The 13,587-nt window shown below is 46.2% G+C and overlaps 1 non-coding gene across 1 annotated transcript; it reads left to right on the top strand.

Annotated features, from left to right (window-relative positions):
* Positions 1-13,222: 13,222 nt before the first annotated feature.
* On the top strand, positions 13,223-13,314 carry Trnay-gua (transfer RNA tyrosine (anticodon GUA)). The gene is given in 2 exon segments: positions 13,223-13,259; positions 13,279-13,314. It is a non-coding gene; the product is annotated as a tRNA-Tyr (tRNA).
* Positions 13,315-13,587: the final 273 nt, after the last annotated feature.

Genomic DNA, 13,587 nt, shown 5'->3' with positions numbered 1-13,587 from the left:
GACAAGTGGCGGAGGCCGGTGCGACGCTGCCCCCTGACGCGTCGCATCGGCATACGTTGTGCTGTGGAATGGTGAACACCTTTTACGCGCTTCTTTGATAGAGATGTTCTCGCGCACTTTGAGAGTGATAATTTATTTTTATTTTTTCCAGTTAGGACAAGATCTGGAGTAAGCTGGATGTTCACCATCACAGTTTACACAGTGAGGTGTCGCTTCGCAGTTATCTGAGGCGTGACCTTGGACTCCACATTTCGCGCATGTGAGTCTACCACGGCAGCTCTGCGAGCCGTGGCCAAATCTTTGACATTGGAAACATCGTCTTGGATTAGGTATGTATGGACTGACAGCTATCTTTGTGTATCCTGTTTCTATTGTTTGTGGCAGATCGCAAGTGGCAAAGGTCAGGTGTAGATGTAGTTAGGGTAGGTGTAGATGTAGTGTAGATGTAGTCAGGTGTCAGATGTAGTTCGGTGACGATCAGGTGTTTTGTAGGAATTTCTTTATTGTCTCGTCTGATAATGATACGCTGTACGTTGGTTACGTTTTGCTCTTTCCAGCCCTCCAATAGCTCGGTTTCGGACAAGTCAATGAGATCTGAATCAGACACTACTACGCGGGCTGTATTCATAGAACGGTGAGGTGAAACGGTAACAGGAATGTCTCCAAATGCCACAAGCTTGTTGAGTTTATTGTGCTGCTCTTTATCACGGACCTCAAGCAGGAGGTCCCCGCTCGCCATTTTGGTGACTTTGTAACCTGGGCCAAGGGCGTCAGTCAAGCCTTTTGCGACTAGAAAAGGGGATATACGGTTCTTGCTGGTTTTTCGGTCTTCTCACTGTGAACAACTTGGTAACGGGGAAAAATTTCTCTCGGTTTGAATAAGCTTAATAGTTCTTCGGTGTGTCCCCTCTTGTGAGGGTGACGATCAAGTAAGCGGGGAAATGCAGGCGTTCCCATACTGGTTTGGTTTATTTCGGCGGCAATGGCGGCCACCCATCACGGAGCCCAACTAGGGGACGCTGCAGCACTTAACGTGTAAGGCTGCAGGCGCCAGCCGTGCATTGCTGCTATAACCCAATATAAGATACCCAAGAGAGGGCACATACAGAAGGTTAACCCAAGCCGCCTGTGAAAATTAGGAAGTGACGGAAGAGAAGAGATGATAGGAGAGTAAAAGAAAGCAGATATCAAAGCAAAAGGTTGGAGAGGGGGACAGGAAAAGGCGACCACCGATTTCCCCCGGGTGGGTCAGTCCGGGGGTGCCGTCTACGTGAAGCAGAGGCCAAAGAGGTGTGTTGCCTCCGCCGGGGGGGCCATAAAGGTCCAAACACCCGGCTTCGGCTCAACCTCCAGGATCCCTTTTTCCCCGGACACGGCTAAGCCGCGCACGGTTAGACGCGGGAAGGTCCAACCCCCATGTGCTCGGGTCCGTGGTGTCGCAACACACCAAACGCCTGCTCGCGCAGACGCCCCTGCGGGGCCATCAGGAATACAAAAACACCAGTTAAATACGTTATTGGGTCTTACAACCGGAATGTTCCCACGTAAGATGCAGTGTGTGAAAGTAACTGTTATATACAAGAAAAGTGACAGAAACGATTTTTACAATTATCGCCCTATTTTCATCCTGGCAATTTTCTCAAAAGGGTTAGAGAAAATAATACTTAAACGACTCGCATCCTTCGTTAACAGATATAACATTCTAAACCCAGTAGAATTTGGTCTCCAAAAGAATAAATCAACAGAACTAGCACTTCTTGCACAAAAAGAGTACATACTTGAAAACTTCGAAAATCACAACCTAGTTCTAGGTGTGTTTTTAGACTTCACAAAGGCCTTTGATAGCCTTAGTCATCACATTCTTCTCCAGAAGCTTAATCACTATGGTATTAGGGGTAACGCACACTCCTTAATATCATCGTACCTACGATAACGCTCACAATATGTAGAAATTAACGGGCACGCATCTTCCTCAAGACAGATTAATTTAGGTGTACCTCAAGGCAGCATACTGGGCCCATTTTTATTTCTTTTATACATCAACCACATCGTCAGCGTTGATGAGACGGTAAAGTACATTATCTACGCTGACGACACGAGCATTTTCTTCTCTGGTTGCTCCGCTGTTGATTTAGTAAATAATGCAAACATGGCTCTTGAATCAATTCACGAGTGGTCCCTACAAAACCACCTGGGTTTAAATGTCGCAAAAACGAAAGCTCTGATGTTTCATCCGCGTCAGAAGGTGTGCCCCATGCATCCGCTATTTATTAATGGTATATCGCTTGAATACGTTGAGTCCTTCAAAACTCTAGGCGTCTTTTTTTCTGCCACCATGTCATGGGATGCACAAGTTCATTTCCTGGTTAAAAAACTCTCACGTACTATTGCTTTCCTGCAGCGAAATTGTGCAGTGTTTCCGGGTAACACAAATCTACTTCTTTATAACGCGCTATTCTCTTCCACTCTGAACTATCGTGCTCTTGTGTGGGGCACAACCACAAATGCTAATATTATGAAATTGTTATTACTGCAAAAGCGAATTATTAGATTAACCTGTAAGATGCCCTACTTGTCCCAGCTGAATTGTTTGCGAAATTACGCAGAGTAAGGGTTCCATCACTTTACGAATACAGGCTTACCCGCCACTACAAATTATGCACAAGAAAACAGGACAATGCTTTGCAAAACATAGCCAACCTTAAGATCAACGCAGTTGCATATAACACACGTAATCCGGAACAGTGGGAGGTAGCACGAAATCGTACTAACTATGGAAAACAGATGCTTTGCTACCAGCTACCTTCACTGTTGAACTGGTTACAACAAAAAATGGTGTCGAAATAACAAACATAACATGGCAAGAGCTTCGTGACTTGTTCTTATAAATTTTCTATAACATTACTTGAGTTCATTCGACTGTGTGTTTGCACCAATCCTTCCAATGTTCCCGCTTTTTCTCTATGTTGCTTTATTTCATAATTTGTTTAATGTAGCTAAAACGGTTTACATCAGGTTCCTGTTATCCTAATGTTTAACAATCTTCTACCAACATGAACAATTATTCCTGTGTATATATTGTTTTTCATTTCTTATTCATTTCTTATATTTTTTTGTCCTACGCACTGTCCGTTGCTGTCATTCTAAGGGGGCTGTCACCCCGTCAAGCTACTCATTGCAGTAGCTTTTTGTGACTGCTCCTTTCTTTCTTGAAAAGACAAATAAAGTAAATCAAATCAAATCAAATCAAATGGAGTGTTTTCAGTGACTCCAAGGCAGCGCTACATTGCTTGCTTTCCGCCTTACGCCGTGGACCCTACGAACCACTAGTCCTCGAAATCCGAGAGCTCCTTCATCGCCTCGTCGAGCAAGGACGCGACGTCACCTTTCAGTGGCTCCCTAGCCACTGTGGCGTAATGGACAACGAATATGCCGATGAAGCTGCTCGATCTGCTCATGAAGACGGCGCACAGGAACCAATCCCGCTGTCAAGAACAGATGCAGCAGCGAAACTTCCAGTGCTTGCAAACGATGCCACACAATCGTTGTAGAGCATACCTAGTTTGCAACACACACGTATACATCGACTGGACCCCTGTCTTCGACTTCGACCACCACCTGGACTATCCCGACCCGAAACAACGGTACTTTGCCGATGGTGGCTTGGTGTCGCCTTTACAAAGTCGTTTGCTTTCCTCATCGGATGGGAGGATAGTGCTGCGTGTGACCACTGCGGCGACGAGGAAACAATCGAGCAGGTACTTTGTCACTGTCCCCAATACAGCGCACATATGCAGTCACTCGTGACCGCGCTGGTGTGTCTTAACGACCGGCCGCTTCCGGAGCAGACAGTCCTGGAACGCCGGCCTATACAGCCGTCACACAACAAGTCAGTGAAGGCACTCTTGAAGTTTTTGCGATCGAGTGGACTATCTGACAGACTATAGTTCTCACAAACGTTTCCAACCTCCTTTTTTTTTCTTTTTTTCCTTGAATTTTTTTTTCGTGACTGCTTTTTCTCTTCCCTATTCTTTCCGCCTTTCATTTCCTCTTCCCCTTCCCCCAGTGCAGAGTAGCAAACCAGAATCTTTTCGGGTTAACCTCCCTGCCTTTCCCACCACGTTTCTCTCTCTCTCTCTATTTCATTTGTTTAAGCAGTTTGTTCACTTTCACCGATTTACCTTGAAGCGACAACTCATGCGTTAGGGAGAAAATGTTTTCTTTTACAGCGAAGCTGTTATGGGCTCCGCTCCAGGAGATCGCGTCCGACTAGTAGAGCGACTGGCGTGTGCAACAATTTCGGCTCCATGTGCGTTGTGATTTGGCTCCATGTGTGCGGCGGTTTCCCGCCAGTTGTGCCTTAGCACAGGTGTCAAAACGGATGATGGATGGCCCATTGTTATACCCCTCGCCAGCACCGATGCCTCTTTACCAAGTGTAGCAATTCTCGGCGGCGGCACGTCCCGCCAATCGCTGTGCCCCTTTGTCTCGTGACGTAGAGATTGCGCTGTTATCGGCAGTTCCCCTTTGGACTCGTTATGGGACGGACGCTCGTTTAACCCCATCTTCCAGGATCCTGACAATGCCGTGCAGTGTGCCGCGGCATTGAACGCTGTGACTAATACGCTAGTCTATGGCGATGGGGCGGACCTGGCTCAGAAAACGCATTACTTGGCTATCGCGCCGGGCGAAAAGAAGACGCCGGTGTCCTTGCTCTTTGACAAACATGCCGAAGACGCTAAATATAGTCAATAATAAATATATAAATTCGCTATAGCAATATTTACTATAGCAGACTTACCCTAGTCACAGTTTCGCTGGCTTCCATACTGACAGTCGTAGAGCGGCTCCGTTTTTTTTTGCACACGCTTGATATACTTTCTACGCTTAGAGAAACTTATTGTTATACTTGCATTTATTGCATTCATCTTGCAGTTGCTTGACAGTTGTGCATTTCAAATGTAGGCTAAAAATATGGGGTTTTACGTGCCAAAACAACGACCTGATTATGAGGCACACCGTAGTAGGGGATCGGGATAATTTGGACCACATGGTCTTTTTTAACGTGCACCTAAATCTAAGTACACGGGTGTTCTAGCATTGTTTGCCCCATCGAAATGCGGCCGCCGTGGGCGGGATTTAATCCCGCGACCTCGTGCTTAGGAGCCCAACACCATAGCCGCTATGCAACCATGGCGGGTACTAAATAGCCAAATGAGCTGAGCTGTATGGTAAATTACTTGTGTACTGTGCCGCGAAAGTCTTCCTTGCCGCGAGGTAAGGGTTCGCAAGCCAGGTAAGCGAGAAAAAACGAACGGACATAAGCCAGGCCATGGTGCCGCCTTCAAGAACCCGCACTTGCTCCCCGGGACGTCACGAACTTGTACGGCGTCTGCTCGATCTCAGCCATCTTCTTTATCGGCAAAAATGAACTTCACTGTGCTCTGAAGGAGCCAAAGACTGAACTCGAAAACGTTTACTGGTGCCACGAGGCCTAAGTACAATAAATATAGATTGAAATCGCGGACGTCACAGTGAGGTAGCGGTGCTGGGGTTTGGGTACGACATTCAGAGAATGGAATCATGGCCCTGAGCTTTTCCTCCGTAGTAATCTGCCTATATTACCGGGAAGCTAACGGAACGAGTTCTGAAAGAATACTGTGTCAGTCTAGATTGATTTGGTGCTTCTCTTTACTTAGTGTACCCATGACATGCACTCTTGCTACAACCGTTCAAAGACTTCTGGGGTCCTGCAGCCTGTCTGTACAAAGTAGGTTGTTATATATCGGTAAGGAACAACAGTATCATTCATTATATTTATTGATTCATCGATTGACTGAACAAGAAAAGTGGATTGGGGGAAGTTGCGTAACACGTAGAGCAGATAACCAAAATATATTAGATTAACGCGACAGGTGTTCAAGGAAGGAAATCGATGGGCTGAGATGCAAAAACGCCCGTGTACCGTGCATTGGATGCACGGCGCACAGGCTTGGCATTTGTGCAGTGGTTTTCACACCTAAAGCTTCAGAATTACGAAAAAAAGGAAGGAAAATGCAGTTGACCACGGCAGAAGATTTGATGGTGTGATCAGATTAGCAAGCTTAGAGGCACAGGATGAAGTCAGCATCGATTTTGCGGGCAACGTAAACATCAAGCAATTATGTTGGTGATACACCACGAAGCGCATTTATATATTCTGACCGAAAGTTGTAAGGCTATGTCTCGTCGGTGTGGTAGCTACTCACGCAGTCATGCCTATTTCACAATGCGCGCACTTCACCATACTTATGTAAAGTTTATGGGCTGTTTGCGCACGTCTGCTCCCTGCGCACTCATCGACTTTCCCCAGTGGTAGTGAAGCCCATGAAGTGTCGTCCCTTCACCGAAATAAAACGCCGGCAGGGCGTGCTACTTTTGCAACGTACTTCAACTGCGTATGGGCTGTGAACTGAGTGACATCTACGAACATTTCTACAGCGTATAAAACCACCTGCAGATTGCCTTCTCTTCAGTGGGTCCAGCAGCGACGTGGCGAACAGCTGGCTAAACCGTGCCTGATCTAGCTAGTATAAGGTCAGTTCCTTCTGCTATAGAAGCGTTGGTCACTTTTGCTGCTGCCGCTGCCGCTACCACCGCCGACGCCGATGCCAGGTTTACTGCCTGTAGAGCCTTGTCAGCCAAATATGCTTCTTTTGAAGAACGCCTTGTAAACTCTAAGATACTGTCTCTTCTGTCATCAATGCGACGCCATGCATCGGAACAGCTATCAATCAATCAGTCAATCAATCTTTATTTATTCAGAAAATTTGGATTGTCGGCTAAAAGTCGCTCTACGCAGATTGATTGAGTCCCTGAAGATATTTACATTGGCAGTATGCGACGTTCATTCTGCAATTATACAACCGAGAAAATGAACGGAAACATGTCGCAATTACAATGGATGTTGGTACTGAGATATCATATTTACAATACGAAGCACAAAAAATAAATTGGTCATATTAATATACACACCCTAAATGCACAAAAAGTCTATGTGGCTGAAAATAGGCAGGTAAAATTAGCTATATGAAGAATACGAGAATAGAAATTTTAAAGTCATATCGTGAAATAGTTGATAAGAAGGACTGGGACAGCGTGGTCCCAGCAAGGCATGCTCACAGCCTTCGTTTCCTGGCTCTGCAAGTGGCATTGAAGGGCTCTTAGTATCTGTAAGCAAAAAAAAAAAAAAACATCTTTAGAGCACATCAGAATGTAAAAAGCAGACAGATACGGTGCGATTACGTACAGCGGTTAACTAATTACGCAGACCGGGTGAAGGATAACACAAAGCACTTCAAGTGCCTTCGGGTTTATCCTTGTGAGTTATCCTTTACGTAGCTTGCGCCAGTAGTCAACAACTGTCCCAATGCACCGACAGGTCCTTGAAGATGTTCCTCTTTTATTACTATTCACCGAATGTATGTGCGTATGTGCACTACGCCATCCGAGGGCAAAGACGCTGCCACCGACGTCACTTGAACTGCCCAAACCTCTTCCATGATAACATGAGGACCTGAAGAAGTCGTACACATGAATGTAGCGACGAGAACTGCGACTATTCGGTTACGTACATACCTGTGCACCTGGCAAGTAGTGATCGGGCCGTCATTTTCGGTTCGCGCCAAGCTCAAACCGCGCCAACACGCAAAGGTCCCGATCGCGCCTGAGAGCAGACGCCCGGCTGTGCGGCGGCGGCAGGAACGAGTGGGCAAGGAGAACGGACTTGCATCAGTGGAAACAGTTGGAAACACGTCATTCTTCCGGAAGCCCCAGCAGGCGCGCGCTCTCGCGTACCGCGTCCAGGGTGGAGCGCGTAGAGCGCGCTCCGTAATCACGCACCGGAAGTAGCTTTTTAGCCGTTAAGTTTAAAAGAGCGCACTCTGCTGGCTAGAGCGGGCTCGAGCGCCATAACTTAACGCGCCCACTGGAGAGCAAGATCTAGCGTTGGGCTTGAACTTCTCGGACGGTGTTTTAAATATACAGGGGTTAACTAACGCGGGCGCGAGATACGCGGGTGCGGAAAAATGTATGGCACCCTAACCCTATTCAGAAATACATCTTAACTTGAAGCCCGTGCTTGGCTTGACATTATGCCGCCTGGTGTGAACGTGACTAGGACGCTCACTTCGTTTCCTTCGGCGCGTTCACGAGAAGCGTTATTTAGATGAAGTCGACCATGGCAAGTCTACCAAGATAAATTTCTGATTGCTGGGAGCTTTAACAGGTCATGTATACCCCTGTAATGCCATGGCACAGGCGCAATTATATGTGCTGCCCGTAAAGATCTGCACCAATAACGTGACATCACTTTCAGGTTTGAACACTGACATTGCTTTGCACTTTTAACACTTAATTGTGTGAGAAGATTCAAGATAAAAGGCATGCGCTGTGATTGCTATGGTTGCTCACGTTTGCTTATGGGGTGCCGTTTTCAAATTTTTGACCAAATTATTTTCTCATGAACGAAAGACCTCGTATGAGCAACTTTACTGATTGAATAATGTGGCTATATAACCCGCATATATAGGAATAGATAACCATAGTTGGATAAATGAGTGAATTTTGCACATAAGACAGTAAAGAAAAAAAAAAGTTGTCGCAGTTTCACCTGAAAGGCGAAGCATCAATTGCGATAGCAAAATTGTAGAGAGCTATACGGAGTAATGATATTAGCTTTATCAGCTGTATAAACTTGGACATGCAGCAGCACCGGCAACACGCAGAACTGTTGTCGACGCCGTCGGCGTTTTGCCCGCGTTCGCTCAAAATGCGTGCGGCGTTGGTGACTGTTGCCGGAGCCTCTGATATAAATAGGCACTTAGTGCCGCAGCTAAACGTCGCCTCCTTTCCCTCCCCCTCCCCCACGGCCTCTCGCGCGTCGGAAGAAGGCGCGTTTGCTCTACATATATGGTGATTGTAAAGGAGGAAAGAGACGCCTACTTCTGCAGCCCTTAAGCGAGCACGGCGCAGAACGCGCGTTTGTTCTTCGCCGTGCGTTCACTCCCCGTGAAAGCGCGCGCCCCTCGCGCCCTTTCACTTGCACATACAGGGTTCGGCGCGCGGCGACGATTTCATCTCCATTGACGTCATACGGAACCTCACGGCGACGGCGACGGCGACGCCGATGGCAGAAATCTGCTTTTGAGTGTCCATATAATTGCTATCGCAATAAAAAGAGCATGCATATACCTAAATATATGCGGAGACCCACGGCGGCGCCGACGGTGTTGATGACGGCGTACGCTCGCTTAGAGTGTCTATATAATTGATATCGTAATAAAACAAAGTTGGTCCTAAGACTGAGCACTGCAGAGATCCCAGACTTAACATGCTGCAACTCCGACAACACATTATTTATCAGAACGGCTTCACGTTTGTCCCGTAACTATTCTTGAATCCAGTTAACAACCATTGTTTCAATATTTATTAGTTTCCTTTTATACATCAAGCGCTTATGAGCCACGCTGTCCAAAGCTTTCGCAATATCGCTGAATATAGCATCCATTTGTACAAGGTCGCGCAAGTTACGATGAATATCAGAAGTTAGTTCAAAAAATTGTGATTAACAAGAACGCCCTCTCCAAAACCCATGCTGATTAGAAAATAAGGTATTGTTCGTAATGTAGTGCTTTATATGAGAGCATACGATGTGTTCGATTACATTACATACAACTGATGTTCTTCATATAGGCATGTAGTTTGTTTTGCAGCGATTTTTGTCACGTATTTTATAAATGTGTCACATGCGCGACATTACAATCTTCCGGGACTTCAGAAGTGTCAATTGTCTCTTGAAAAATGAGGGAAGAAATAGTGATGTGTATTGTTTAGCAATATTCAGCAATATTGTCTGTATGCCATCTGGTACTGGCCTTGAAAACGACGGTAGATATTCGATAGCCTTTAAAACACCTTACGAAGTTGCAACACTAGTTATAGGCGCAGAATTACAGACATGTACGGCATCAGAAGATATCATACCGAGTGGCTTTTCATCTTCCAACACAGTGCAGAAATTAGAATTGAACAGCTCAGAAACTTAAGAAATCATTATCGCGACAAAAATTCGGCAGTTCTCCTAAAATTGCAGAGTAATTACTTTCCGAACCTTTTTTGCTCGTTCCTCACAAACAACGGCATGTCTACGTTAAAAAACTTATATATATTTTATACACGCGAAAGGCTACAAATCCAGAGGGTTAACTGACATTGTGGTTGATCGCCAAACGGTCCGACAGGTACCCACGATGCGAGTCCTAGGTTTGTGGCTTCAGAGCGACGGGAGAGCAGCACAGACGCTCAAAATCCTCAAATCCGCAACCCACAACATAGCCCAAATGATACGTCGAGTGACGTATAGAAAGGCGGGAATGCGAGAAAACGATACCCTAAGGCTCGTTCAGGCCTTAGTGATTAATCGAATCACATATGGCTTGCCATACCAAATCCTGAACAGGGAAGAGGAAAGGCAGGCCAACACGATAATTCGAACAGCTTTCAAGGCGGCTCTGGGCCTGCCTAAATGTACCTCACCGGAGCGCATGCTAGCTTTGGGAGTACACAATACTTCCGACGAACTGAGGCAGGCCACTCCGATGCGACAGAAGGAGCACTTCAGCTTCACAAAAACTGGTAGGGCAATATTGGCATGACTTAATATCCCAGCATACCCGATTTATCTCACCGAACAGGCCGTACGTCTCCCTCCTTCGGTGAGATCCAAAATTACAGTAGCTCCAATTCCCAAGAACCTGCATCCCGAGTACAACAAGGCGCAAAGCACGTGCACAACATATTCAATCGATACAATTCAATTCATATTCAATTCAACCTGTGCATGGTGCATCATAGCCTTAGTTGCTTTTGCGCCACAAAACCTTACATAACTAACTAACGATGTACTCCAATAACGCTAGGTACAGTACGTACTACTCGGACGTAGCTGCGTATGCAGAGGCTACCGGGCAGCGCTACCAAAGGAGGTACGCTCTGGCAGTCGTGAATGCGATCAGGCAGCAGCAACTAACCACGTCAGCCACGGCGGGCTCCCCCACCTCGGCCGAATGTTAGCCGTGGCGATCGCCTTAGCTCGCGCGGAGCGTTCGCAAAGGGACTCGGTCGTGGTCACTGACTCCCGGGAGACATGTTGCATGTTTCTCAAGGGGCACGTGACTGCGGATAGCCTCGCGATAACCCCCAAATCATTCAACCACCGTCATCGCCTACTCTGGTGCCCGGGACAAACAGGGGTACAGGGGAACGAGCAGGCTAACGCGTTAAATTGAGGGTTTACTAACCGAGCGATGGCGTCGTCTTCGAACCCCAACCCCTCACATTATCCCTCACAAAATTCAACGAATTGAAATGTCAAAGACACCCTTTCTCATCAGCGCTGAGTCCGCACAAAATACCCGCCGCCTCACCCATAACTTAGCGGGGAAGAGGCCGCCGATTGGCGCAAAATACAGACCGGGGTAACCCCCATCTAAAATTGCTAAACGCCATGTATTCAACTCGCTATACGGCCATGTGCCCTTGGTGCGGTGGCATACGCACCCTAATACATGTAACTTGGGAGTGCATTAAGCAACCTCATAGGCCAAATAACCATATCACAACGGAGCAGTGGGAGGCACAGCTCGACCGTTCCGACTTGGCAGGACAAAAGTCGTTAATTGCCAGGTCAGGCAGGCGGCAGAAGCGAGTGGTGCCCTGGACTAAGGGGCTCCGACCACCGCTCATTAAAATGATTTCCTGTCAAATAAAGTTTCTGTATATATTTAGCCTCTTTTATTGGTTGTTGCATTACTGTGCACATTATGTATACTCTGTCTAATCTTCTTGCGCTTTACTCATAGTAGCTTTCGCGTACAACCGTTTTTTTCTTGTTTTCATCTCGCTTCACATTTCTTCTGAACCACTGTTTCTAGGCAGCTTCACTGGTGGTTATTTTTGGAAAGTATCTCTTCTGCAGAAACATTATTTTGTCTCAAAACAACGCCCATTTCTCATTCACGTTTTGATCTGAGTACCTCAACAAGACTGGCCCATGGAATTCTTCGAGTTCATTGTGCATGCTTTTACAATTGGTCTTTGAAAAATCATATATCTCTTTTGTACGGTACGGTTGTTTTAGCCTTCTTGTTTTATAAAGACAATGAATCGCGCGGTTTTCGCTTATGTATTCAAGTATATTAATTTATAGTAGCCACTTCAGGATGGCTCGCGGTAACAAGATCAAGTGTTGTGTGCGCATCTGTTTGAACAGATGCACCCTGGGTCATTTGGAAGAGATATAATAGTTCAAGAAAGTGGGAATACTCGGTTATACAGCGGTCATTAAGGGAAGCTGCAGCAGACCAGCTTGTGCCTGAATAATATAGGCCACCGGCCTACAGGATAGCTGTGCTTTTAAGCTTTTTGAAATCTGTATCAGGATGCCATATAATTTTTCAACAAAAGAAAAAATTTCGGGGTCGATAGCAGGCACCTGAAACAAGAACATGTTTCAGCTGGCACACAATCCACATCGTCTCCAGTGGAGTGTTGATAATGACTGAGTGACAGTGATTGTTTCATTACTGCTATCAGTCTACTTTCATGACAATAAGTAATCGCACTACAATATTGTTTGACTATGTTTTTTGTTGCCCATGTCGGCATAGTAGCAATTAGTGCAGTTCAGTCAAAGTCCGCGTCCAGCGAGTCGTTTATCGCCTTACTTTCATTTTCATGAAACGCAGTCATGGTGCTGAAGGGTTAAACTACGCCCCGTGCACCTCTTATCCTGTATCTTTATACATTGATTCGCACGTGGCGTGTGATTGTTACTGATGCAATGTTCGATTTTTGTTTTCTTTGTGAAACTTTTAGTATATCTTTCTCAATCTTATAATTTACCCCCGCTACAATAATGGCCCTCTGGGCGCATGTAGTAATTAATCCTAATAAATTATATAAATAAATATACGTCCTCCAGTCCTGAAGACCGACCCTACTGGTCTCGATAAAAAGTATTGCTTTATAAGCACTGAACGTCCTTATAAACAGTCATTAGTACGCTCGGCCACAGCGGCGCTTTTTCTAAACCAGCTTTCCGCAATACACGTGCCTCGATTAAAGTGGGTCACGCGAGGTGTGGCCGCAGTCAAGTTATTGTGGCCGTCGACGAAACTCCGTTCCGTCGATAGCTCAGTTGGTAGAGCGGTGGACTGTAGAGGCACCTCCGAGACAGGAATCCATAGGTCGCTGGTTCGAATCCGGCTCGACGGATGTTTTTTTTTTTTTCTAAGCAACTTTAGTATTGGTACTGTGCTGATGCGGCATACTATTGCAGAAGCAGCTCGAAGACATGGTAGTCGCCATGGCCACGATTTATTGGAACCACACTGCCACAGTGCAGATGGCTCCCGGGAGCAGCTGTGGCATGCGGCTTCCCAGGCCTTCAACTTCAACTTTATTTTTGCATTTTTCCTCCCTTTCTTACAAAGAAGAAAAAAGAGACAAAGAGAAAAAAAATGCAGGGCAAGGAACAAAAAGCTGCAT

Source organism: Dermacentor silvarum, chromosome 8 (assembly GCF_013339745.2).
Source record: "Dermacentor silvarum isolate Dsil-2018 chromosome 8, BIME_Dsil_1.4, whole genome shotgun sequence".
Lineage (NCBI taxonomy): Eukaryota > Metazoa > Arthropoda > Arachnida > Ixodida > Ixodidae > Dermacentor > Dermacentor silvarum.
This window is presented reverse-complemented; position numbering and strand designations above follow the sequence as displayed.